At 44.0% G+C, this 26,346-nt stretch overlaps 1 long non-coding RNA gene across 1 annotated transcript in view; it reads right to left on the bottom strand.

Moving 5' to 3' along the window:
- LOC134957068 (uncharacterized) overlaps positions 1 to 20,853 on the bottom strand; it is a 145,410-nt gene extending 124,557 nt beyond the window's left edge. The window contains exon 1 of the long non-coding RNA XR_010186431.1: positions 20,782 to 20,853. This is a non-coding gene — a long non-coding RNA (uncharacterized LOC134957068). The remainder of the gene's footprint in view (positions 1 to 20,781) is intronic.
- Positions 20,854 to 26,346: the final 5,493 nt, after the last annotated feature.

Below are 26,346 nucleotides of genomic sequence, written 5' to 3'. Positions count from 1 at the left end.
GCCCCCATTTTACACAGTACGCAGGCAGGTGCCCCCATATTACACAGTACGCAGGCAGGTGCCCCCATATTACACAGTACGCAGGCAGGTGCCCCCATATTACACAGTGTGGCAGGCAGGTGTCCCCATAGGCAGGTGCCCCCATATTACACAGTGTGGCAGGCAGGTATCCCCATAGGCAGGTGCCCCCATATTACACAGTGTGGCAGGCAGGTATCCCCATAGGCAGGTGCCCCCATATTACACAGTGTGGCAGGCAGGTATCCCCATAGGCAGGTGCCCCCATATTACACAGTACGCAGGCAGGTGCCCCCATATTACACAGTACGCAGGCAGGTGCCCCCATATTACACAGTGTGGCAGGCAGGTGTCCCCATAGGCAGGTGCCCCCATATTACACAGTGTGGCAGGCAGGTATCCCCATAGGCAGGTGCCCCCATATTACACAGTGTGGCAGGCAGGTATCCCCATAGGCAGGTGCCCCCATATTACACAGTGTGGCAGGCAGGTATCCCCATAGGCAGGTGCCCCCATATTACACAGTGTGGCAGGCAGGTATCCCCATAGGCAGGTGCCCCCATATTACACAGTGTGGCAGGCAGGTATCCCCATAGGCAGGTGCCCCCATTTTACACAGTGCGGCAGCGGCAGGCAGGTTTCAAGCTGAGGAGAAGGAAGGGGGAGAGAGAGAGAATACTTACGTCTTCCCGCTCTTCGGTCCCGCCGCCTCACGTCCCTCGCGCCGGCCGCCTCCTCCTTCTTGCTTCTCGTTCTCCTTGTCGCCTCTCCCGAGCGCTCCTGCTCGGGGGGCGGGGCTTTGCGGAATGACGCGTTTGCGTCGTGACGTCACGACGCAACGCGTCATTACGCGAAACTCCGCCCCCCGAGCAGGAGCGCTCGGGAGAGGCGACAAGGATTAACAAAGTGCCGCGGCGGGCGCCCCGTGCGGTTGCACGGCTCGCCCGCCCCTAGAAACGGCACTGATTGCGTACTGTGTTCTTTCACCTTTTAGAGGGTTTTAAGTAAGATAAATATTAGGCTTTATCAATTGGCGGCTCGTCCGTCCTTCACATATCTGTACTAGGTAATTTCAGCAGACATTATCGGTCAGCAAAGGGCGGGAGGTAATATTCCTCGTAGTGCTGACCAGATAAGCGTCTGCTTCGCTTAGTAAAGGGTGCTGAAGGAATCCGGAACCGGAGGTAAGAACAATACGCTAGTGTCTTTTAAAACTGTTTTTTTTTCTGTTCTGTCTTGCGTACGCACGCACGCATATATCTGCATTTCTTTTCATTCGTGTATTTTCACATATCACTCTCCTGTTTGCCATTTCACAATTGATAACGTGCTAAGAAAGATTTGTTGCTATTTGTAGTTAAAGAGTAAAAGTAATACATTAAGGGGTAATTTGTAAAGCACGCACACAGCTTTGCCTAAAGATACAAGGAAAGACCTGTGTGGTGCTCGGTAGATGATTACAATTAAAGATCATCTACATTGATAAACGTGTTAATTGTATTTCTGTGGACATATCTGGCTGGCATACACGTGTTTCTAACAAAAGGGTTAGACTAGTGTACGCAACACAAAGGCCGACGCACGTAGCGTATATTACGCAACGGAGCGTCCGGGTACGCCCACATAATTCAAATCACACGATAGTATTATTTTCAACAGGCGAAAAGGAGGCAATGCGATAAATAGAGCAAGTCAATTTTAGTGTCCGAAATTTTAAGCTAATAGATCCTTCTCCAATTTGCGACTCATCTGGTCTAGACTGTTTACTGAATGAAAGGAATTTCTGCGCAGAAATAAAATTAAAGTGTACATGTGGTGAGTGTTTGTATATATATATATATAAGTTTCTACAATTTTGGGTTGAACCACAAGAAGTCGAGTTCTCGTGAGGTACATACATGTAAGTGACGTGCATGGTGGCTTGGGAGGCATCCCTTGTTAAACATAAATTTGAGCATTAGAGTATAGCAGACCAGAAGGTCTACTGTAGAACAGACCAGGAGGTCATACAGACCAGGAGGTCCAGGTACAGCAGACTAAGAAGTCTGCTATAGATAGAAAAGAGCACAACCCAGGGGGTTGGTGCAAAACCCATATAGGCCATTGAAGCTCAGGCTGAAGGAATTCGCAGCCATAATTTTCGATTCCGTTGGTCGCTCCGCACATAAGATTAGTTGCTTATGTGCTGAACGATTGTACCGCACGTAATTGTGTGCATTAGTTAGTAACCTGACCCAGTACCATTTGCGTACGAAAGGGGTCATAAACGCTATTTGTACACTCTAACGCGATTTTGTGTATTTTTTTTATTTTAAGGGAGATTTGCTGGTCACTCGGGAACTATCCAACAACCGATACTTGCTGGGGACAGGTAGGTCCAACACGCCCCAGTAAGTAAAGGTTCATAGGGGCCCTAGGTTGGGTACAGCAGCTCTGAATCAGTGATTGCAGTACTGGCCAACGTGGGCGAGGAGTGAGTGGAGTACTCGGTAAACTTCGCCGCCGGCCTGCCCCGGACATCTTGGTTTTTGTAAGTGTTCGCTGAAGACCCTGATTTGAAGATCAGAGGTAGTGAAAGCAACACCTGCAAGGATGGGGGCCAGTTGTTCAGGTAGGGGGCGATCAACCTTGGTTCTGGTTGATTCAGTAAACCAGCCAATCGGGACGGCAAGGTATGTAATGTGTGAGAAATACGGTCCACACACAGAGGTTTTATGCAATGAATGGGAAAGAATGACTGTGCAGGACGGGGAAAAGTTTCCCCGGGTAGGCAGCTTTAGCCCAGATGTGTTACAAAATCTAAGGAAAAGAATATGTCTCATTAAACCAGCAAAGAGACGGATCAAACATTATGATTGTTTACAATTATGGCAACAGGAAAGTGAAATACAAAGAAATTTAACTTACATATCTGACTCTCATCTTGGGAAGAGAGACATGGCAATGGAGAGGATTATGGTTGCAGAGAATGGCGCGATGGGGTACGATAAAAATGCACTTAGTAACTGTATTAAGAATGAAAGTAACAAATGTAATAATGTTTATAAAAATGAAAGTGTAAAAATTACAAATGTTAACCTGTGCAAGTTGCACCCCATGTCAAACTTCCCTCAGGACTACAAGCAAGAAAGTGAGCCCAGCACAATGTCGGCACCTTTTCCAGCAGCCATCACACAAGACATCCAGGTGGACATGACCAAATCGGTAAAGGCAATAATCAAACCCCCTAACGGAGGGTCAGGTGAGGTCGTGTCCACAGGTACGTACAATGTTTTATATCACGCACAAACAAATGTACCCCATATTGTAAGACCAACACAAGGTGATGTAATTGAATTTAGTCCTGTCAGGGTGATCACAGTCCCCAATGGGAAGACTGACGATCAGGGAATCATTCCCGTCAAGGACAGTGCAATGCGCCGTCCCTGGTCCCGGACAGAATTAAGATCAATTATGTCTGAATTTCCTGATCCTAGGAAAAATCTAGTCGCATGTCAAAGATTTATTAAAGAACTAGGAAACTCAACAGAACCCACCAACAGAGATTGGCGGATAGTGCTGAGGGCATGTTTGCCCTCCAGTGTTGACTCTGCGAAATTTATTACTGATTGTCAATTAGACACAGAAGTACTTCAAACGGAGGAACACAGTCAGGAATGTATTAAGCAGATCAACCGACAGTTGGGAGTATATTTCCCTGCAGTTGTCAAGTGGAATGAAATTTTCTCCATAAGACAAAACGAAGGGGAAAGTATTTCCAATTATTTTAATCGAGCACTGCAAGTAATGGCTAGAAACACTGGGATCACGGACATCAAGACAAATGTAAATCATAGAGAAGTAGCAGTATCTGTGTTAATGAATGGTTTAAAAGAGGTATTGAGAACAAGGGTACAGACCACCAACCCAAACTGGAGAAATATCTCGGTGGCCGCATTAAGAGAGGCCGCTATTGATCATGATCGGAATATCACCAGACACAGGGAGTCACAAAGTGATAAGTTAATGGCCGCAAGTATACAGGCCCTAACCACAAGACCACTCCAGCATAAGCCCCAAACCCCTGCGAGAAATTCAAATGTGATAGTCTGTTACAATTGCCAGAAGGAAGGTCATTTTGCAAGAGATTGTAGATCAAGAAGTAGACCAAATTCATATAAAACCCCTAGACAAAGATATGAGCAAAGTTATGACACACCAAATTGTAATCAGGGATCACATAGGAAGGAGTTTGGGCCGCACCTGTAACATGCAATCAGGAAAGGTGATCATTAGGACTGATGGTAAGCCTGAGGTTATTGTTAACAAATTGGGAGGTCATTCCTTGAGGACACAGGAATGACCGGGTAAAATTTGTAATGTATCTGTGAAATGTTTTCTTTTTCCCCATCTCTGACAGTCATCGACAGGACTCAAACATTGCATAGCTACTTGGTCTTTGCCGAAGTCTACCAAACCCCAGCATGACCTACCCGCATCAATGTATCCTGGCCAGATACAAAGGGTGGAGTATGGAGGTGCTGGTGGGAGGGACTGCGCAAGGATACCATTGGACATGTAGATATGACAGCCTGATGAACAATGTTTTAAAATGTTTGAAAAATGTTTTTTTTTCCCTGTTGTTGTTTATTGTTGGTTTATGTAATATATATATATGAATTGCTCTCTCTCTCTTTTGTTTTTTTTGTTTTCTCTCTTCTCACTCATGTTTTCATGTTTTAAAGATGGTATGTCACACATCAGTTAGACAAATGGTGATGCAAGATTTTTTGCTCCTTACAGAAAGATAGCTGGTTTGGAAGAAATATTGTATCACCGGAGTGTTCGGTTGGAAGACTGAGAGACAGCACCTCTGAGATGACAGCAGAACAAGAAGAACGACAAGACTAGAGAACTAATTATCATAACAAGTTTCTCTCCCCCTCAAACTGTTTTCCTGTACCCCCATTACAAATTTCTCCTTTCTCCTCTTGTAAGATGGACTCACCTCAAGAGACTGTGATCCGTGTTTTCCTGTTAACCATGATGTTGACCAGAGCAGTCTGTTCCGGCGAGAGTACCAGTGAGGTCGAGAAAGGATCCAGAATGGGTTTCTGATGACTGAGACAGAGGTGTAAATTTCCAATAACAACACAATCACCGAGCAAAGGCGAGTACCGGAAACGATCTAGCAGCCATGTTATTTATTGTTAGCTGAAGAAAATTGTATCTGTAGGCATTGTGACAATGTAGTTGAGGATGGGTGCATCAAGAAATGCCAATCCAGTTTTAATATCCATATGGATAGGCATCCATTGAGTGACTATCACTCCTTAGTGGGTAAAGTACTAAATCAGACAGACTGTTGGGTATGCTCTCAAGTACCTCAAGGTCACAGCAAGTCAGGACTAGTACCATTTCCTTTAACGATAGGGGAGGTACTTGAGTTAAGTGGTGGGAGGCCGGTGGACAAGAGGTTTAATATCTCTAGTCCTCCTAGTTTGAAGCTCCACCAATACCATGTGGATAGGTCTTTAGTGTGCTTTGACATTTCCAATCCCCGAAAGCCGGGAAATTGGGAAGTGTCATGGAATAACCAAACCATGACATTCTCACATAGAGCCGACGGATTGCCTACAGATACAGAACTTATACGCCACTTAGCCGGTAGTGGAAGATATTTCCGATATAGGTATACCCTAGGAAGTAGAACCATGAGAGTTGGAGAGGTATCACCAGGATACTGTGCACATATCGTACAAACCGATACGTGTACTAAACAGATGGGAGAATTAGGGTTAGGAAATTTCATATGGAAAATGTGTAATATGGTTATGTCCTACTCCGTCCCATATGTTCTCCCCGATGATGCATATTTCATATGCGGGAGGAAGGCGTATAAGTGGCTTGCCCCAAACTCAGAAGGATTGTGTTATATTGGAAAAGTACTGCCTGAAGTAATGACGGTATCGCATACTAAAATGAAAGATATTCACCGCGGTGCCCAAGCTCCTTATACTCACACTCATTACGAGCACATCGTTAAACGTCACCTAATAGAGAGAACAGAGCATCCGGCCTCTGACCTGATCCATGAATCCACCGGGATTCAGGTTCTACTCGCGTTAGACATCACTCGCACCACAAGAGGAGTGTTGAACTATAAATACATATCAGCGCTTGCAAATTTATTAGACAATATCACTGAAATGTATGACGACACTTTTAGGTATACCGGAAGGGAGCTCCAAGCTTATAAAACAGAACTGGTTCAGCATAGGATGGTTCTTAATTATCTCACGGCAGTGACAGGCGGATATTGTGTCACACTGGCAACGCAGTACGGCGTAAAATGCTGCACTTATATTACGAATAGCACCGAGGACCCGGTCGAGGTCATAGACCAAAAGATGGACGACATTCTCCAATTAAAGTGGGAATTCCGCAGGAGACACAATCTCACCCTTGCTGCTGTGGGTAATGAGCTGACCGGTTGGGTGTCATGGTTGAACCCGCGAAATTGGTTCTCTGGTTTAGGAGAATGGGCTCAAGGAGTTATAATGGATGTAGGGAAATTTCTTCTATGTATCTTGGGTATCGTCATATCGATTGGTTTGATATTTAGATGCGTTCAGGCTTTAACGAAGTGTAAACGAAGTACTAAGGTGATGAGTTTAAGGAGTGAGGACATTATAATTCCAATGGATTTGATCTATGACCCAACGATAGAGACAATGTTGTGATGAAAATGTGATTCCACGGTCCGTTTCTTTCACCCGTTTCTCCTTTGTTTCTCTCCAAGGTAAAAAGACATCCGCTTGGAAGAAGAATTTGACAACCTTTTTACACAGACAAATGATGGACTATGCCATAGACCCCCCATATCCCTAGTGACTTTAATTTTACGCTAGCCCAACACTTTTTGTAAGTCTATGGACATTGATAAAGCTTTGCTTACGTTTATTGGCAAAAGCACAAAGAGACTACAGTCAACATGTACATCGAGACAAGACAAGACATCAATCGGCAAATGTATATTAAACTCACATAGTTTATCACTGCATTTACCATAAACTGTTCTTTATCTTCATCTCTACAACCTTCAGGTAATAACACACATAGTCGATAGGGAATACAGGCACAGATATCAGCACTCACATATCCCCCCTACTCATGTATCATCAACTAAAATGTGCTCCGCCATTTTGTTGCAACCAAAGCCGAAAAGAGCTCGGTAAAGTTTGACAGCCCATCCACAGACCCTTGATACGGGATAAGAAGGAATTCAAATGTATACTTCGCAATACCTCGAAGCTTGATTTAAAACACGTACGGCACGATGATACATGACCCCCCAAACATGGATTCATACACCCATGATTCTGCTATCTCACTAGGTCATACCCATTTCTCACCTTCTCCTCTCCTCCCCTACCCAACCATAGAAATATTTACACATGACATATATATTTTTCTCTTTTTGAAATGTTTTAGAAAGTGGCAGTTATTGGTGACTGCCAAAGGGTGGACTGTCAAAGTCAGAAAAATATCGTGATGCACACTGCCATATTTGCACCTCATGCGAGTGCCTGCTGCACGTGCATGAGCCCTGCCGTGCGTGCGCGTACTCGCCGTTGCGTGCACCCGCGGGCGCACGGTATGTGCATTTATGGTAGAGTTTATGTACGCCTAGCGTGCGACTCAATCGTAACATATTTTAACCATATAATGTATTTTGTAGATTATGGTCCCTTTGATAGAATCTGAAAGTTTAGTTAATGTAGCATGTTCATAGACAAAGAGATCCCTCTTTGTTTGATACGAAGGGTCAGACAGGGGTTACACAGTGGTGTTTAGTATCCATCGGAAGAGTATTTAATTAGCAATATTCCGGTGTTGGTTTGAAGCGGATTAATCGCTCGTGCGAATAGTTATGGACATAAGAAGTTTATGGACATTTACTGTATTTGCACTTTATTACCCATGCGGCGGGAAACCCAGTTTCCCTCCCACCTGAGCAGTTTGAAATAGTCACACAGCCCACCTGTATGAACCAACCTATGACCTTTTGTTATAATGCGAAGACGAATTCCTGTGTCCAATGAACAATAAGAATGTAGGGACCATTGTACTGTATTGTGTGTAGTGTATAAAAGGACAAGCCGATCTGGGCCAGCTCTCTACTCTCTTCAACGGTTCTCATTGCTGATAATCGGGAGCTGGATATCCAGAAAAGGCGCTTGCGATTGTTTCCCCTGGTGCGTTTGTTCTCTGCAACCATATTGACTCTTATGTAATGTTATAAGCCATTCTCTCTCTCCTTCCCCCCTTTAAATGTAATTGTATCTGTATTGTATTTTATGTGTAGTTATCCGGTTAGGTATTTTATGTTATCTTGGTAGTGTATAACTTGTATTGTATTATTCTTTTGCAATTGAAAGTTCATTCATTTCCTTAAAAGGCGTTAGACCCTTAGACCGGTATTTGAGTGTTTATTATATTGCTAAGGGGTTCTCTGAGCGTCACATACGCTCATACAGCTTTTAAACTAACAAGGTTACACTGTGTTGCATTTACACCTTATCACTGCACAAGGGTTTACAGTATAAGTACATTGTTTATGGTATAGTTATAAAGGTTTAACTCTGTGAGCGTCAGCGCCGCTTGTGATCTCCTCGTGGTCTCGAGCGTCCGCTACGCTGATAGCGTATCATTACGTTAGTCGGCAGCCTATAGCGTGCTTGCCTTTACGCTCTAAGCCGTGAGCGAACGTGCCGCTCAAGCGTCTCGTCCACGGCTAAGCGTTTGTTACGCTACGTGCGTACTCTTACGGTATTCCATACGTCAATTGCGTACTGTGTTCTTTCACCTTTTAGAGGGTTTTAAGTAAGATAAATATTAGGCTTTATCACACTGCATGCTTAAACAGTGATGGAAAGATACCAGTATAGAGAGAGATTACAGATTATAGTTAAGGTTGGATTGAGCACAGGAGACAGAGCTTTACGGATTTGTGATGCTATAGGATCATGAGGAAAGGTAGTAGAGTAGGAGGATGAGAGAGTGTTGAACAAATGCAGAGAAAGTGCCAGAGTGTTCAGGTAGGGACAGTTAGGTCATTGGTTGAGAAAGAGATACCATTTAAGTTAGGGTTTTATCAATCTCGTCCTTGTAGTAGGACGCAAGATCTTGTGCATTTATAGTGGCTGGTGGTTTGGGTGAGGGATGGATAATAAGTGATTTCAATGTATTAAAAAGATGGTTGGGGTTAGAGGCTTGAGCAGAGAGGAGAGATTGGAAATATATTTCTTTGGCAGTCTCCAGGGCATTACGATGGGAGTGGTAGATCGTCTTATTTGTGAGGAAGTCACTTGGAGTATGAGACTTATGCCACTTCCATTCTACTTTACGTTAGAGTTTTTTGTAGGTGTCTTGTTCGTGCCACGGTTAACATCAAGTGTAAGTCTACATGGAGTGGAAAGGGTAGCTGAAGCCACTTCATCAAGGGCTATTTCTAGAGTTAAGGTTAAGATGTGTTAATTCTGGGTTAAAGTGTGATACAGCAGTCTCAGGACAAGTGAATATAGAAATCAGTGAGAACAGTTGTTGCAGAGAGGTGGAAAGTTCTTGAAAATTAATAGCATTGATATTTCTATGGGTTTTAAGAGGGTTGGATGACTTCGGTGACATTGGGTTTGACGTTATGGAGGAGAGTTTGCAGGTGATAAGATTGTGACCTGAGAGGGAAAGCAGTGTTAGTGAATTCAGACACTGAACAGAGGGGAGATGTACTAAGCAGTGATAAAAATGGAGAAGTGAGCCAGTTAAGAAGTTGCCCATGGCAACCAATCAGCTGCTCTGTATACTTTTATAGTATGCAAATTATAAATGTTACGTCAATGCTGATTGGTTGCCATGGGCAACTTCTCCTCTTCTTCTTTATTAAAACTTGTGTGTTTTCAGGGCCAGGATGTGTCACTGTGTTAATAATGTAAATGCTGTGAGTCAATATGGGTCACGATCAGTCAATGAAAGAGCAGGAACAGCAAATAAGTACTAGTGCTGTCATGATGATTGTGATATTAGTACTTCAGCAGATACTAAAGCCAGTGCTCAAGGGTTTAAGAAAGGGCACCTGAAATTTAAACTATATTTCACAATACAGAGAAAGTTTACTGATGAAAAATACATAAAATTGCCAACATGCCATTCACCACATGCAGTAGCAAGGAAAGGCCAGAGCCAGATTAACAATGAAGTAGATGGCGCTACAGCTCCAAGCCTCTACATAAAAATAGGCCCATCATCTTGACAGTAAAATGATCAGCAGTTACCAGTTGGGCATGCAGTCAGATATAAACAATAAATATTCAAATATATTTCTACTGTATTTTCCACACAAAATGATGCAGTTTTTGTACTTTTACATATTTAGGGAGACATTTGGGCTGATAGTGTACAGGATCTACATGTGTACATGGCACTGGCCACGCCCACACAGCACTGGTCACACCCCCTCTGCTTCTCATAATAGGCCCTTTAATATTTTCAACCCTCAGGCCCATGAGGCCCTTAATTCAGCCTTGGGAAAGGTTCATGCCTTGGCCTTTATTTGCAATTGTAATTGTACCCACTGTCTACCTCACCACAGATATGTGGACAAACGGCACTGATCAAATGAAAGATTACATGACAGCACACTGGGTGGGTGTATCACCTTCAGTAGCAGCAGCAGCAGCATGTAACATAAAACATCAGTTCATTCACAGGCAGCTCTCAGTATCACCGTCTTCACTAAGAGGCAGTGACGTGCAGTGAGGTGAGGCAGGTGAGGCAGAGCCTTTCCTATCATACTAACGTTTATACCGGTGTCAACCTCTTAGGAAAACTAAGGGATGTCAGAGCAAAATGGCTTACCCCACTTGGGCTCTCTTCAGGATTTGTGGTTTCTGATAATGCCTTAATATTGTGAGAGCATTACAGCTGGATGAATTCAAACACGGCTTATGTTTTGCTCACACAATCAACTTGGTGGTCTGAATTTTCTTTTAAAATGACAGTTACAGGCAAGTTTTTAAACTGAAGATGAAACAAAGTATTCAATTATATTTCTATTTTCCACACAAAATTATGCAATTTTTGTACTTTTACATATTTAGGGAGACATTTGGGCTAATAGTGTACAGCAGTGATTTTCAACCTTTTTTTTACTCTCGGCACACCGAACAATATTTTAAAATTGCCAAGTCACATCATCAGTTCCCCACAGAAAAAAAAAACAAAAAACACACATTGGCCCTCACAGTAAAATAAGAATACACACATACATTGGCCTACACAGGAAAAACAATTACATTGCTCCCCACATAAATCATGTTGCTCACACATAAATCAATCACATTTCTTCCCACATAAATCCTATTGCTCCCCACATTAATTAATCACATTGTTACCCCCATAAATCCATAAATCCTATTGCTCCCCACAGGAGAAATAACATAACAAATATTACCCCCTACTGGCTAGCTGTCCTCCTCCCTGTCCCTTAGTGGCAGGGGTTGTTCATAGTGGAGTGCTGCGAATACTGAGCAGCGGGCAGGCGGGCAGGTGTGGATGTGGGTGGGCAAGGAAAGCTGTGGATGCAGGTGGGAACTGGAAGATGTGTATGCAGGCGGGTAGGCTGGCTGGGTGGTGTGACGCGGCGGCCGTGACCTATGATATCACACTGCCGCATCATCAAGGCATAGGTCACAGCTGGAGCATTACTGATCCTCTAAGAAGAGCCCGAGCCAACAGTTCACTCTGAAGGTACAGGAAGCTGCTCTGGCTCCGCGGCACACCTTGCAACTGGTCACGGCACACTAGTTGAAAAAGCCTGGTGTACAGGGTCTACATGTGTACATGGCACTGGCCATGCCCACACAGCACTGGTCAAATCCGCTCTGCTTCTCATAAGAGGCCCTTGAATATTTTCAACCCTCAGGCCCATGAGGCCCTTAATTCAACCCCAGGAAAGGCTCAGGCCTTGGCCTTTATTTGCGATTTGTGGTTCTGGAACTTCTGTCAGTCAGGCAGGCATCTTCTTCTATAATCTCACATGATGATGCAACACCTTCTCACTCAGAGTCTAGAAGAGGTGTCAAATGTAAAAAGGCAAATCACTGCAGCAAAAAAAGCACTAAGAACAAATTGTGTTTAGAAATCCCTGAGGAGAGTCTAAGGGCATACATTTTAACTATGTCTGAGTCTGACATTTCTGATAAGGTACTTGTAGAGAAGCCTCCTTCCACCATTTCTGCACCCTCTGCAATGTGGGAATGAGCAGCACAAGTATAGCTGGTGACATAGAAATTGAGGATGCCAATGTGGAAGTGTAACAGGATTGGGAGGATATGTGTGTAGCTGATGCCATTAATGAAGATGCTGTTTGTATAAGTCAGGCACCAATGGCAGCAGTTCTTACCCATGATAAGAAGAAAGCCATAGTCATGCCTGGGCATAAAACCACAGTAAGTAGAGGAAGGGATGTTAACCATCTAGGAACCTCCTCCCTGTTACATCATTTGCAGGGAGTTCATGCAGAGTTTTTAGCAAAATCAGAAATGTATGCTAAAAAAATAACAAGCAGTCCAGCATAAGCTAGCTCCCTTCTCTCAGCTAGATCTCTGCACCTGCAATCTCCACCGCCAATACCTTCATCATCAGTATTCTAACTAATGATTGGAATTAGTCCTGCATCCAGTTTGGTAAGGCTGAATGACTCCTCTCCTATCCAGGATTCCTCAGAAGAATCCTTCAGCACTAGGACTGTGAATACTGCTGCTGCTGCTTGGGGTGGATCATGAAGACTACTAGTAGTTGTTTAAAAAACAATTGACTGTTAAACAATCCTTTGCGAGAGGAAGCAAGTATGACAACTGTCACCCAGTTGCACAGCGGATCACTGATGCTATGATGGCTATGCTAGTATTAGATCTGTGGCCAATATCTGCCATTACCATATCGGGTTTTAGACAGTCAATTAAGGTCCTGTGTCCCCACTACCAAATTCCATATTGATTGTATTTCACTAGAAAATAAATTCCTCACCTGTACCGGGACGTTAAAAAAAACACCAAGTAATTATTGTCCTACAAAATGTAATTGTACCCACTGTCTACCTCACCACAGATATGTGGACAAATGGCACTGATAAAATGATAGATTACATGATAGCACACTGGGTGGGTGTATCACCTTCAGTAGCAGCAGTGGCATGTAACATAAAATATCAGTTCATTCACAGGCAGCTCTCTGTATCACCTTTTTCACTAAGAGGTATACTTGTATCAACCTCTTAGGAAAACTAAGGAATGTCAGCGCAAAATGGCTTACCCCACTTGGGCTCTCTTCAGGATTTGTGGTTTCTGATAATGCCTTAATATTGTGAGAGCATTACAGCTGGCTGAATTCAATCATGTCTTATGTTTTGCTCACACAATCAACTTGGTGGTCTGAATTTTCTTTTAAACTGACAGGTGCGGGCAAGTTTTGGAACATTTTTGGCAGTCAGCAGCTGCATATAGAAGATTGCAGCACCTGCAAGAACAGTTCAATTTACCCTGCCACCAACTGAAGCATGAGGTGGTAACAAGGTGTGATTCCACCCTTTATATGCTTCAGTGGATGGAGGAACATCAAAAAGCCATCAAAACTTACACAACAAGCAATGACATAGGGAAAAGAGGGGGAATGTACCTTAGTCCAATGCAGTGGAGAATACTTTCTGCATTATGCAAGGTGCTAAAACCATTCAAAGTAGTCATACGTGAAGTGAGTTCAGACACTATTAGCTTAAGTCAGATAATTCCACTAATTAAACTACTGGAAAAGCAGCTGAAGAAACTGAAGGAGAATATGAAACAAAATGATTCCGCTAAGTATGCTGGACTTGTAGATCAAGGGATAGATGTATTAAGTGTTATGGGTGAGAATGGTAGCAGTGTACGTTATGTGTGCTTCCCTTCATGTAAGAAAGCAGTGTATGACAGCAAATGCCTAGGACTCTATGCGCCCCTGTCATTTTCAGTGCTGCTATCTACAAGATAAGGCACCATTGTGCTGTGACACTGATCATTCCAACAACTGCAGCTATTGATTTTGACAGTCGCAGCTGTTGTTGCTGAGTGAACAGCACTGTCCCTGGCTTTTGGCTCCAACAAACGGGGACGATGAATACAAAAGAACAATAGAGTTGTTTTTTTTCTTCAAAAGCTACAGGTGCAGATGGTTAAAAATGACCGGCGCATGGGCAGAGTCTCCACTAGCACTGGTCACAAGCCAATAGAAGGAGAGTAAAGTTCACCGAGCAGGTGAGTTAACACTCTCCCTCTTCAGCAGTTATGGGCTTCATACATGCCGTTGTTATCTGACCCCACTTCACCGTGGTCTGGAGGTGGAGTGGGTCTGTTCAGATAATGGCCAGAGCATGTTTGTTGATACATCTCCCCCCTAGCTCTTTATTTGCTTCGCCAGGACAAAAGGGTTGTCAACATCTTGCATTCAGACAACTAATTTTTTTGCCAACCATGCTTGATTTTAGGTTTAAGGCATACATAATGTTTTTCTTTCAAACTGACAAAGATCTTAAAAGATGCAAAGAGCTTCTTCTGAGCAAGTTGTCAGCTCAAGTGGCACATGACATGGCAAAGTCTCCTGCTTCAGTTTCTGCTCCAAGCCTCCAACTGCTGGTGCCAGGTAAAAAAATAACCTTTTCCCAGAGACCCACTGGTAATGGGGATGAGCCCACTCAGCGCACCAGAGTGAATTAACATAATGACATTTGGTCAGGCCTAAAAGAATTGTCCAAAATTATTGACACCTCTACCGGGACTCAATCTGATACAGTAACTATCAATAGAATGATGGAGGATTATTTTAAATTCAGTGTACAAGTTGGCATGTCAGACAGTCCCTGTTACAACTGGGAGGAAAAATAAGGTAAATGGAGTACCTTGTGCAAAATACAGTAGATTTGCTTTATTTATGCTGCACACCCTGCAGTGTATACTCGGACAGAGAACCATGTGAGCGATCAGCGTAGAAGGCTACTAATGTGGAATAGCTGATCTTGCACCACTTTTCATAATGAGCTGTATTTTGGGGGGGGGTATTGGGGATGGTCTTTTTTGTAGAGATTTTTATTGGTTATTGCTAATACATTACTAATTTGCAACACATTTTTAAACAGAAATAACTGCCATGTGTTTGTGCCGCTGCTCTGTTGCTTAGCCAGCCAGCCAATATTGGTCAACAATACTGTGAGCTGTGAGGTGGTCAAGATTGACTGGAAATGACTGAAAATGAATGTTATTGAGGTTAATAATATTGTAGGCACAAAAACAGGACCAAATTACTTGATTTTAGCTGTTTTTTGCAATTAAAAAAATACAGATCCAAAACCAAAACTCATGACGGTGGTTTGCAAAACCAAAATGCAAAAATGAATCCAGGTCCAAAACTAAAACATGGGGTCAGCACACATCTCTAATTTCAACATCTTCGGCTGTGAAATTTCCCACCCATCCTCCCTTTTTCGCTTGTCAGTTTGGTGTCAGCTTTATCCATGGCGAGAAAGAATTGTAACAGTAACTACTGTATCTGCCTTTAGCTCTTGAGGTGCTCTCCCCACCAATACATGTGCTAGGCTGACTCTACCCTACTGGGGTAAACATCACCACTGGTCAGGTGGGTCTTTTTGTTGAGTCATTAGTGTGGGAGGTGGACAAATAACGTGAACAGGTACAAAATACCATCATTAGTGATCTATCCAGCTATAAATTACAGCAGAGTCTGACGCAGATTACCTGTACAGAGAGTGATATGGGTTTAGTATGAAATACCTACAATCAAAATCCTGATGGTCAAAATACCGACAACAATTGACCGACGGTCAAAATACCGACAATGTCAAAATACCGACATTTAAAATACCGACAAGGTCAAAATACAGACATTTAAAATACCGACAAGGTCAAAATACAGACATTTAAAATGTTGACAGGTCAAAAAGTCGACAGTTTTTCATAGTTTTTGGTGTGTATGTCGACATAGGTCGACGTGGTTTTGGACACTGTATAAGTGTACCGCATCCCCATGCATGGCTTGCTGTGCTCGCCATGCATTGGATTCGATGCCTCGCTGCGCTCAGCACACTATTATATTCCCCCTCCAGGTCCACAGGGATGGTAAAGTATGAACAAGTCGGTTTCAATTAAAAAATCATGGAAAACTCATGCCGACTTTTTGACATGTCAACATTTTAAACAGGGCCGTAACTTGGTGTGTGCCGATGGTGCCTTGCCCACAGCGCACATGTATTAAGGGTGCACCATCTGGAAGCACCCCCCCTCCCGTATGGGCGTTATATCCAGTGAGGCACTACTGAAAGTCCCGCCTGCTGCCGCCTGTCTCCAGCCACCGCAAGGGACGGGGAGCGGTGCTGCTGCCGACATGTGGTAGCACACACCCCTGTGCCCTTACTCTGTCCGTGAGTCCATCTGCCGCCTCTGCAAGGGAGTGGGAGCGCTACTGCAGCCGCTAGCTCCCGGACATAAGTCTGTGTCTGGAAGCCTTGGAAACCGTATCGCCCCCCCCCCCCCCCAGGTGAGTAACACACACACACACACACACACACACACACACACACAGGCAGACACACACTCTGCCTGCCTAAAGTGTTTTTAAAAAAGGGGCTCTGTTGCTGTAATATGTAAAAAAAGGGGGACTCTGCCTGCTTAATGTGTAAAAAAAGGGGACTCTGCCTGCCTAATGTGTAAAAAAGGGGGACTCTGTCTGCCTAGTGTATAAAAAGGGGACTCTGCTTGCCGTAATGTGTAAAAGTGGACTCTACCTGCCGTACTGTGTAAAAGGGGACTCTACCTGCCATAATGTGTAAAATGGGTCTCTACCTGCTGTACTGTGTAAAATGGGGACTCTACCTGCCGTACTGTGTAAAAGGGAGCTCTGCCTGCCGTAATGTGCAAAAGAGAGTTATGTGGACACACCCCTTCCCCATGAAGCCACGACCCTATATTTTTTGCACGCGACTACGGCGTGCATTGGCACTATTTTGTATATGGTGGTGGTGGGGGGCGCCAATGCTGTTTCTTGCACACAGCGCTAAAATTAATAGTTATGGCACTGATTTTAAATATCAGTATTTTGCCTTTTTGGTATTTTAAATGTTGGTATTATGACCATGTCGGTATTTTGACCATGTCGGTATTTTGACCGTCTGGATTTTGTATCTATATTGACTGCATCCCATTGCATGCATGCACACTGCATATTAGAGAGAAGACTCAGGGGTATATTTACTAAGCTCCCGATTTTGACCGATTTGCTGTTTTTTCTTCAAAGTGTCATCTCAGGAATTTACTAAACTAAAATCTAGGCAGTGATGAGGGCATTCGTATTTTTTTGGAAGTCAAAGAAAAAAAATACGAATGAATACACCATCGGTCAAATATGCCTGTTATTTCATACAACTCGGTAATTTACTAAAAATTCTATTTCACAAACACTGCCGGCAATAGCCAAACACTGCCGTGAAAAAATACAATTCGTAAAAAAAAGCAGTTTTAAAATAGACCTGCTTTTTTTTACCGTGTTCTGATAGTTATGCACGGATCCATGAGATCCGTGCATGTTTATCAGTGGGAAGGGGTGGGAAAGTGTTAAAAAAAATTTTTTTTAAATGCGTGGGGTTCCCCCTCCTAAGCAAAACCAGCCTTGGGCTCTTTGAGCCGGTCCTGGTTGTAAAAATATGGGGGGGGAAATGACTGGGGTTCCCCCATATTTAAACAACCAGCACTGGGCTCTGCGTCCGGTCCTGGTGCAAAAAATATGGGGGACAAAAAACGTAGGGGTCCCCCGTATTTTTTGAACCAGCACCAGGCTCCACTAGTCAGAGAGATAATGCCACAGCCGGGGGACACTTTTATATCGGTCCCTGCGGCCCTGCATTAAATCACTAACTAGTCACCCCTGGCCGGGGTACCCTGGAGGAGTGGGAACCCCTTAAATCAAGGGGTCCCCCCATCCAGCCACCCAAGGGCCAGGGGTGAAGCCCGAGGCTGTCCCCCCATCCAAGGGCTGCGGATAGGGGGCTGATAGCCATGTGTAAAAATAAGAATATTGTTTTTTGTAGCAGTACTACAAGTCCCAGCAAGCCTCCCCCGCAAGCTGGTACTTGGATTATTACATACATGCACACCTACATACATACATACATACATACATACATACTTACCTATGTTCACACGAGGCTCGGTCCACTTCTCCATGTAGATTCCACGGGGTACCTGTGAAAAAAATTATACTCACATAATCCAGCGTAGCTTGTGTTCTCTTTATAATCCACGTACTTGGCAAAAAAACAAACCGGAAACCCGAACCACGCACATACTTACCTATGTTCCCACGAGGCTCGGTCCTCTTCTCCATGTAGAATCCTAGGGGTACCTGTGAAAAAAATTATACTCACATAATCTAGTGTACCTTCTATCAGCCCCCCATCCGCAGCCCTTGGATGGGGGGGACAGCCTCGGGCTTCACCCCTAGCCCTTGATTTAAGGGGTCCCCACTCCTCCAGGGTACCCCGGCCAGGGGTGACTAGTTAGTGATTTAATGCCAGGGCCGCAGGGACCGATATAAAAGTGTCCCCCGGCTGTGGCATTATCTCTCTGACTAGTGGAGCCCGGTGCTGGTTCAAAAAATACGGGGGACCCCTACGCTTTTTGTCCCCCGTATTTTCTGCACCAGGACCAGGCGCAGAGCCCGGTGCTGGTTGTTCAAATATGGGGGAACCCCTGTCCATTTCCCCCCCATATTTTTACAACCAGGACCGGCTCAAAGAGCCCGAGGCTGGTTTTGCTTAGGAGGGGGGGGGAACCCACGCCAATTTTTTCTAGATTTTTAACACGTTTTTTATTTTATAAAGGTGCACAATGAAGCCCTGCACGGATCTCACAGATCCGGCCGAGACTCATTGTGTTAATGTAGGCAGTGTTTTACTATTCACTCCCGTAAAACACTGGCCGAAAATACGAATGACATCGACATCGGAAAACTCGAAAATGCAGAATACGACAGCATAGTAAATGAGGTGTCAAAATTCAAAAAGTTGCAATTTCACACATTCGATGTCATTCGTGTTTGATTTTTAACCTCATTCAGAAAAATACGAATTTTAGTAAATATACCCCTCAGAGGGGGTCATTCCGAGTTGTTCGCTCGCAATCTGCTTTTAGCAGCTTTGCACACACTAAGCCGCCGCCTACTGGGAGTGAATCTTAGCTTATCAAAATTGCGAACGAAAGATTAGCAAAATTGCGAATAGACACTTCTTAGCAGTTTCTGAGTAGCTCCAGACTTACTCGGCATCTGCGATCAGTTCAGTGCTTGTCGTTCCTGGTTTGACGTCACAAACACACCCAGCGTTCGGCCAGACACTCCTCCGTTTCTCCAGCCACTCCCGCGTTTTTCCCAGAAACGGTAGCGTTTTTTCGCACACACCCATAAAACGGCCAGTTTCCGCCCAGAAACACCCACTTCCTGTCAATCACATGACGATCACCAGAACGAAGAAAAAACCTCGCAATGCCGTGAGTAAAATACCTAACTGCATAGCAAATTTACTTGGCGCAGTCGCACTGCGGACATTGCGCATGCGCATTAGCGACTAATCGCTCCGTTGCGAGAAAAAAATAACGAGCGAACAACTCGGAATGACCCCCATAGTGCAGAACCTGGAGCTTCTATTCGGAGTAGTGATGTGGTGTGCTTTACATACAAGATCATACATAAGTAATAGAAAAACTTCCCATTAGGATCAAATTGAACATATTTGTGTTAGTGACACAAATTATTAACCACATAACCCTCTGTATTTCAGGAATACGTATCATTTTTTTCTAGTAGCTCATGTACTACTGCACAAGTTGTCTCTGGTTCCCATTTATGTCTGTTATTATCAAAGGCACATTTTCTTCTATTTTCCTGTTTGATCCATTCCGTGTGCGCAATGTATTTTGCCAACTTAATAGTACTAATCTGAAACTGGAAGAAATCCTTAGTTCATTCCATCATCCAAGTATCTTATATCCACAATAAAACATAATGGTCCCCAGCTAATCGTTATGGTACTTCTGGGCAGCTTTCAGCTTGAAAAAATTCCATTTACCATGTCTTTCCTGACCGTCCGCCAGGGTCAAAAGCACCAAGCAATTTCTAACGTTTTTGTAAGAGAAAATCTTGCAAACTGTGACTTTCAAAGTACATAAAATAATGTTTACAGCAACATTACATCAAAATATTGTATAAAGAAAAACACAAAAAACATATCTGAGCGACACTTTGTTCAAAAGTAAATGCCACTAGGCGCAGTGTTACATTTTTGGGTGGATTTTTTTTTATTTTAAATGAAGTCAAGCAACAAATGTGTCAGCTTCCACTATGATTGAAAATTTAGTTTTGCAGATAAAGTGGCTGATGCAGAGTTCGTAGTAACATGGGTGTAAATAAATTATAAAATAGCACATGCAAAAATGTTGTGGTCTGCATTGGCAGCCAGGGCCGGATTAACAATGGGGCGGATGAAGCTGCAGCTCCAGGCCTCCCCATGAAAATAGGCCCACAGGAGACTGGCAGCTTTGACAGGAAAAAAAAAATCCTATCACAAGCTGCCAGCAGCCGGCCTCCCAGGCACCCATGCAAACCCTGCAGAGCCAGCACCTCCCCTACCTGCCCGGGGGAATACCTCCGTTCGCTTGAAGCCGGGTCCCTGTCATTAAAAACAGCGGAGCAGTGAGGAGCTCCACACTCAGCCCTGCCTGCACGACGTCACATAGGGTCCACCCCGGGGGCGGAGCTAGCAGGGGAAGCAAGAGTGGATGGAAGAACGTGCACATGGCAGGCTTAGCACTTAGCAGCATGAGTAAAGGAATGATGAACTTTTAACTCTGCACTGTGAGCATCGGTGCAGAGAGGACAGTGACACTGACACTGGACAGAGTGGAAAAATGGAAGTCATTTGTCCTCTGTACTGCAGCTGATTTGATTATTTTATGGTTATAAACAAAAATGTTCTACGATGTGTGCAAGCTGGGGACTTACAGAGGCTGTGTTACAGCACTGCACACAGAGCTCCTACCTCCTCCTGGTGGCCCCCTAACAGGATTAACATGATTTTCAACAGGTGAGGGGGATGTAACAGAAAAAAACAGCATTTTGTGAGCACCTTAGTGGGGGTGGAGGGAGAAGTATAATAAGAGAAATGCTATTGGGAATAATGGGGTTAGTTAATTATGGTTAATTATGCTCTTGGTATTATATGGCATGACTGACGCTCTCTGTATCATATGGCGTCTGACTCTCGGTATTATATGGCGTCACTGACGCTCTCTGTATTATATGGCGTCACTGGTGCTCTCTGTATTATATGTCGTCACTAATGCTCTCTGTATTATATGGCGTCACAGATGCTCTCTGTATTATATGTCGTCACTGGTGCTCTCTGTATTATATGTCGTCACTGGTGCTCTCTGTATTCTATGGTGTCACTGATGCTTTCAGTATTATATGGCATCACTGGTGCTCTCTGTATTATATGGCGTCACCGAGGCTCTCTGTATTGTATGGCATCACAGATGCTCTCTATATTATATGGCGTCACTGACGCTCTCTGTATTATATGGCGTCACTAATGCTCTCTGTATTATATGGCGTCACTGATGCTCTCTATTATATGGTGTCACTGACGCTCTCTGTATTATATGGCATCACTGATGCTCTCTGTATTATATGGCGTCACTGAGGCTCTCTGTATTATATGGCATCACAGATGCTCTCTATATTATATGGCGTCACTGACGCTCTCTGTATTATATGGCGTCACTAATGCTCTCTGTATTATATGGCGTCACTGATGCTCTCTATTATATGGTGTCACTGACGCTCTCTGTATTATATGGCGTCACTGATGCTCTCTGTATTATATGGCGTCACCGATGCTCTCGGTATTATATGGCGTCACTGATGCTCTCTGTCTTATGGCGTCACTGGTGCTCTCTGTATTATATAATGTCACTGGTGCTCTCTGAATTATATGGTGTCACAGATGCTCTCTGTATTATATGGCGTCACTGGTGCTCTCTGTATTATATGTCACTGGTGCTCTCTGAATTATATGGCGTCACTGGTGCTCTCTGTATTATATGGCGTCACAGATGCTCTCTATATTATATGGCGTCACTGACGCTCTCTGTATTATATGGCGTCACTAATGCTCTCTGTATTATATGGCGTCACTGATGCTCTCTATTATATGGTGTCACTGACGCTCTCTGTATTATATGGCATCACTGATGCTCTCTGTATTATATGTCGTCACTGATGCTCTCTGTATTATATGGCGTCACTGATGCTCTCTATTATATGGTGTCACTGAAGCTCTCTGTATTATATGGTGTCACTGATGCTCTCTATTATATAGCGTCACTGATGCTCTCTGTATTATATGGCGTCACCGATGCTCTCGGTATTATATGGCGTCACTGATGCTCTCTGTCTTATGGCGTCACTGGTGCTCTCTGTATTATATGGCGTCACTGGTGCTCTCTGTGTTATATAATGTCACTGGTGCTCTCTGAATTATATGGTGTCACAGATGCTCTTTGTATTATATGGCGTCACTGGTGCTCTCTGTATTATATGGTGTCACTGAGGCTCTCTGTATTATATGTCGTAACTGGTGCTCTCTGTATTATATGGCATCACAGATGCTCTCTATATTATATGGCGTCACTGACGCGCTCTGTATTATATGGCATCACAGATGCTCTCTATATTATATGGCGTCACTGGTGCTCTCTGTATTCTATGGTGTCACTGATGCTTTCAGTATTATATGGCATCACTGGTGCTCTCTGTATTATATGGCATCACAGATGCTCTCTATATTATATGGCGTCACTGGTGCTCTCTGTATTCTATGGTGTCACTGATGCTTTCAGTATTATATGGCATCACTGGTGCTCTCTGTATTATATGTCGTCACTGATGCTCTCTGTATTATATGGCGTCACTGAGGCTCTCTGTATTATATGGTGTCACTGGTGCTCTCTGTATTATATGGCGTCACTGGTGCTCTCTATTATATGGTGTCACTGAGGCTCTCTGTATTATATGGCGTCACTGAGGCTCTCTGTATTATATGGCGTCACTGAGGCTCTCTGTGTTATATGGCGTCACTGATGCTCTCTGTATTATATGGCGTCACTGGTGCTCTCTGTATTCTATGGTGTCACTGATGCTTTCAGTATTATATGGCAGCACTGGTGCTCTCTGTATTATATGTCGTCACTGATGCTCTCTGTATTATATGTCGTCACTGATGCTCTCTGTATTATATGGCATCACTGGTGCTCTCTGTATTATATGGCATCACAGATGCTCTCGATATTATATGGCGTCACTGACGCTCTCTGTATTATAAGGCGTCACTGGTGCTCTCTGTATTATAAGGCGTCACTGATGCTCTCCGTATTATATGGCGTCAGTGAAGCCCTCTGTATTATGTAGCGGTCATTGATGCTCTGTGTTGGGTGAGTTAGTGTAGTACAGGCAGCAATATTTACCTTTGAGTTTTGAGACGGGTGTGGTATGTTAGGTAGATTAGACTTGGGTCGACTGTGTCTAGGTCGACCACTATTGGTCGACAGTACTTAGGTCGATATGTTTTCTAGGTCAACAGGGACTTTAGGTCGACGTGTACTAGGTCGACATGAGTTATTTTACTTTTTGTGTCATTTTCTCTGTACAGTGACCGGGAAGCCCAATTAGTGCACCGTGTCTTCTCGCATGGCTCCCTTCGCTCGCCATGCTTCGGGCAAGGTGCCTCGCTCTGCTACCGCAATGCTCAGCACAGGTTACTGTTCCCAATTGTAGGCCACGTGGATCGTAAAGTATGAAAAAGTAAACAAAATGAAGAAAAAACATATCTGAAAAATTCATGTTGACCTTTTGTCATGTCGACCTAGAAACCATGTCGACCTACTTACTGTCGATCAATAGCTGTCAACCTACTTACTGTCGACCTAAAGACCGGATCCCCTTGAGACAGTGCTGACCGCAATGTTACATTTAAAGAGAACACACCCAGGAACCACAGAATAAGTGCATCAGATGCTGGCACCTTTATTTAATGCCCTCACTTATACCTCTTTTACACTCGCAGGAAAGGTCATTCCCGGGAATGTGTCCCAGTATATTTGCTGGGACACATTCCCGGGAATGACCCTTTCACATTAGCTGGCCGAACCGGCATATTGCCGGGTTGGTGACGTCACCGCTGACTTTAGCGGAGGCGGTGCTTGGAGATAATCTTCTCCAAGCACCGCCTCGTCCTATGCAGAGAACGGGTGCCGGGTCGCCTTGACCCGGTATACCCATTCACACTGCCAGCTTCCCGTGACGCTCCCGGATTCAAACCCAGGTCGAGACCTGGGTTGAAATCCCGGGATGCTCGTCCCGGAAAATTGTCCCTGTACCCATTCACACTCACAAAAATATCCCGGGATTTTTCTGCTAGTGTAAAAGGGGTGTTAAAAACATTACAATGTAATTGTCTTTATGCAAGGTAACCACTATCTACAGGGAAAGGGGGGTGCAGCCCAGACTTACCAGTGGCCTGAACACTGAGGACTAGGCTGTCCTCCTTTCTGCAACCACCTCACCTTAAGCTGCTGCTGCCACCAGACACTTACGTAGTTTGTTTGAAACAAGTAAGAGCGCTTATAGCGCGCCAACTACATAGAACTGCTGCAACGCCCAGTCCACATAGTCTGCAGTCCAACTACACATGATCGCCGCAACGCCATTACAGTAGTTCAGGAACAATGGTAAGAAGGGGTTTTTCCTACTTGCCACAAAAGGGACTCCATAGAATAGAAAGAACACTTGACTGGTATGTTCACGCTGCTTTCTATTTTGTTACCCTGTATGACCAGCACTTACAGCTGCCGATGATTTAAAGCTGCTGTCCTTACTACTGCAATTGACAGTACTTCAGGAAACTGCGGTGATCTTTTTCGGGTGAATGGCTCAACCCTAGAATACTGTAAATGCAGCTTAAGCGCTTTGTATGGCATTAAACATACCAGGACCCTATATTCAATGCTTAAGATGGCTGACATTTTTTGAGATTAAAAGATTTATTTTTTACCACTTTTATTACCAAGTTTTATTTTATTTGTTTAATGCAGTATGATGTCATAGATTTGTTATTACTGTTTGCATTTAATTGTACAATGTTATAAACATACATATGTTGTACTCATTACTGTATCTGACATACCGTATTTAATTTTCAGTCACGTTAACAAGCGGCATTTACTTTTATAGACTCACATTAAACTGTTGATTTAAGGCAATTGAGGTGACTGTAGAAAGGTACTAGCCACAGTCCATAACTCTCTCAGACCACACCCCCACAGCACTGGTCATGTCCCCCACATCACTAGTCACACCCCCTGCGGCAGCACAAAATAGGCCCTTCAGAAATGTAAGCTCCAGGCCCATGTGGACCTTAATCTGGCACTGTTGGCAGCATACATAGGTAGTTTACGACACATCATCATCAGTTTGTATTTGCACTTTGCCTGTATTATCCTCCTAGCTGGTGTATGGGCCTGATTCAGGTTTGTAAGCAAAGCAAAAAAGAAAGCAACTGGGCAAAACCATGTTGCACTACAGTTGGGGCAGATGTAACATGTGCAGAGAGTTAGATTTGGGTGGGGTGTGTTCAAACCGAAATCTAAACTGTTATGTAAAATAAAGCTGTCTAACATGTGTGGGCTACATGCAAAAGTAACCAGTACTACCAGCGGGGCAAGTATGCGGGTACGCTCGGGTACGGAGTATCCTTAAGAATCTGGCAGCGGGTAGTACCACCTGCCACACACTTTGCCATTACCACAATTATAATGTACCACAAGCAACAAGACCATGGTGCTTGGCAGCATGACGGCTGCTCCCACTTTGTCAGGGTTACTGGGAGTGCTACAGTGGCTGTATTTTCCTGTTATAATGGAGGCATTACTATATATTGTTATTAAATTGGGGACATTACTATATATTTCCATTTTACTGGAGGCATTACTATATATTTTTAGCCTTACCTCCAGATTCCCCCCCAAAAAAGGGGTTGTCGTGTCGCCACGCCGCTAGTGTCATATAGCCACTCCCACTAGCAGCATGTGTCCACGCCCCCTCACGTCACATGACCTGCCCATTTTTCAGCACTCAGTA

Source organism: Pseudophryne corroboree, chromosome 9 (assembly GCF_028390025.1).
Source record: "Pseudophryne corroboree isolate aPseCor3 chromosome 9, aPseCor3.hap2, whole genome shotgun sequence".
NCBI lineage: Eukaryota > Metazoa > Chordata > Amphibia > Anura > Myobatrachidae > Pseudophryne > Pseudophryne corroboree.
This window is presented reverse-complemented; position numbering and strand designations above follow the sequence as displayed.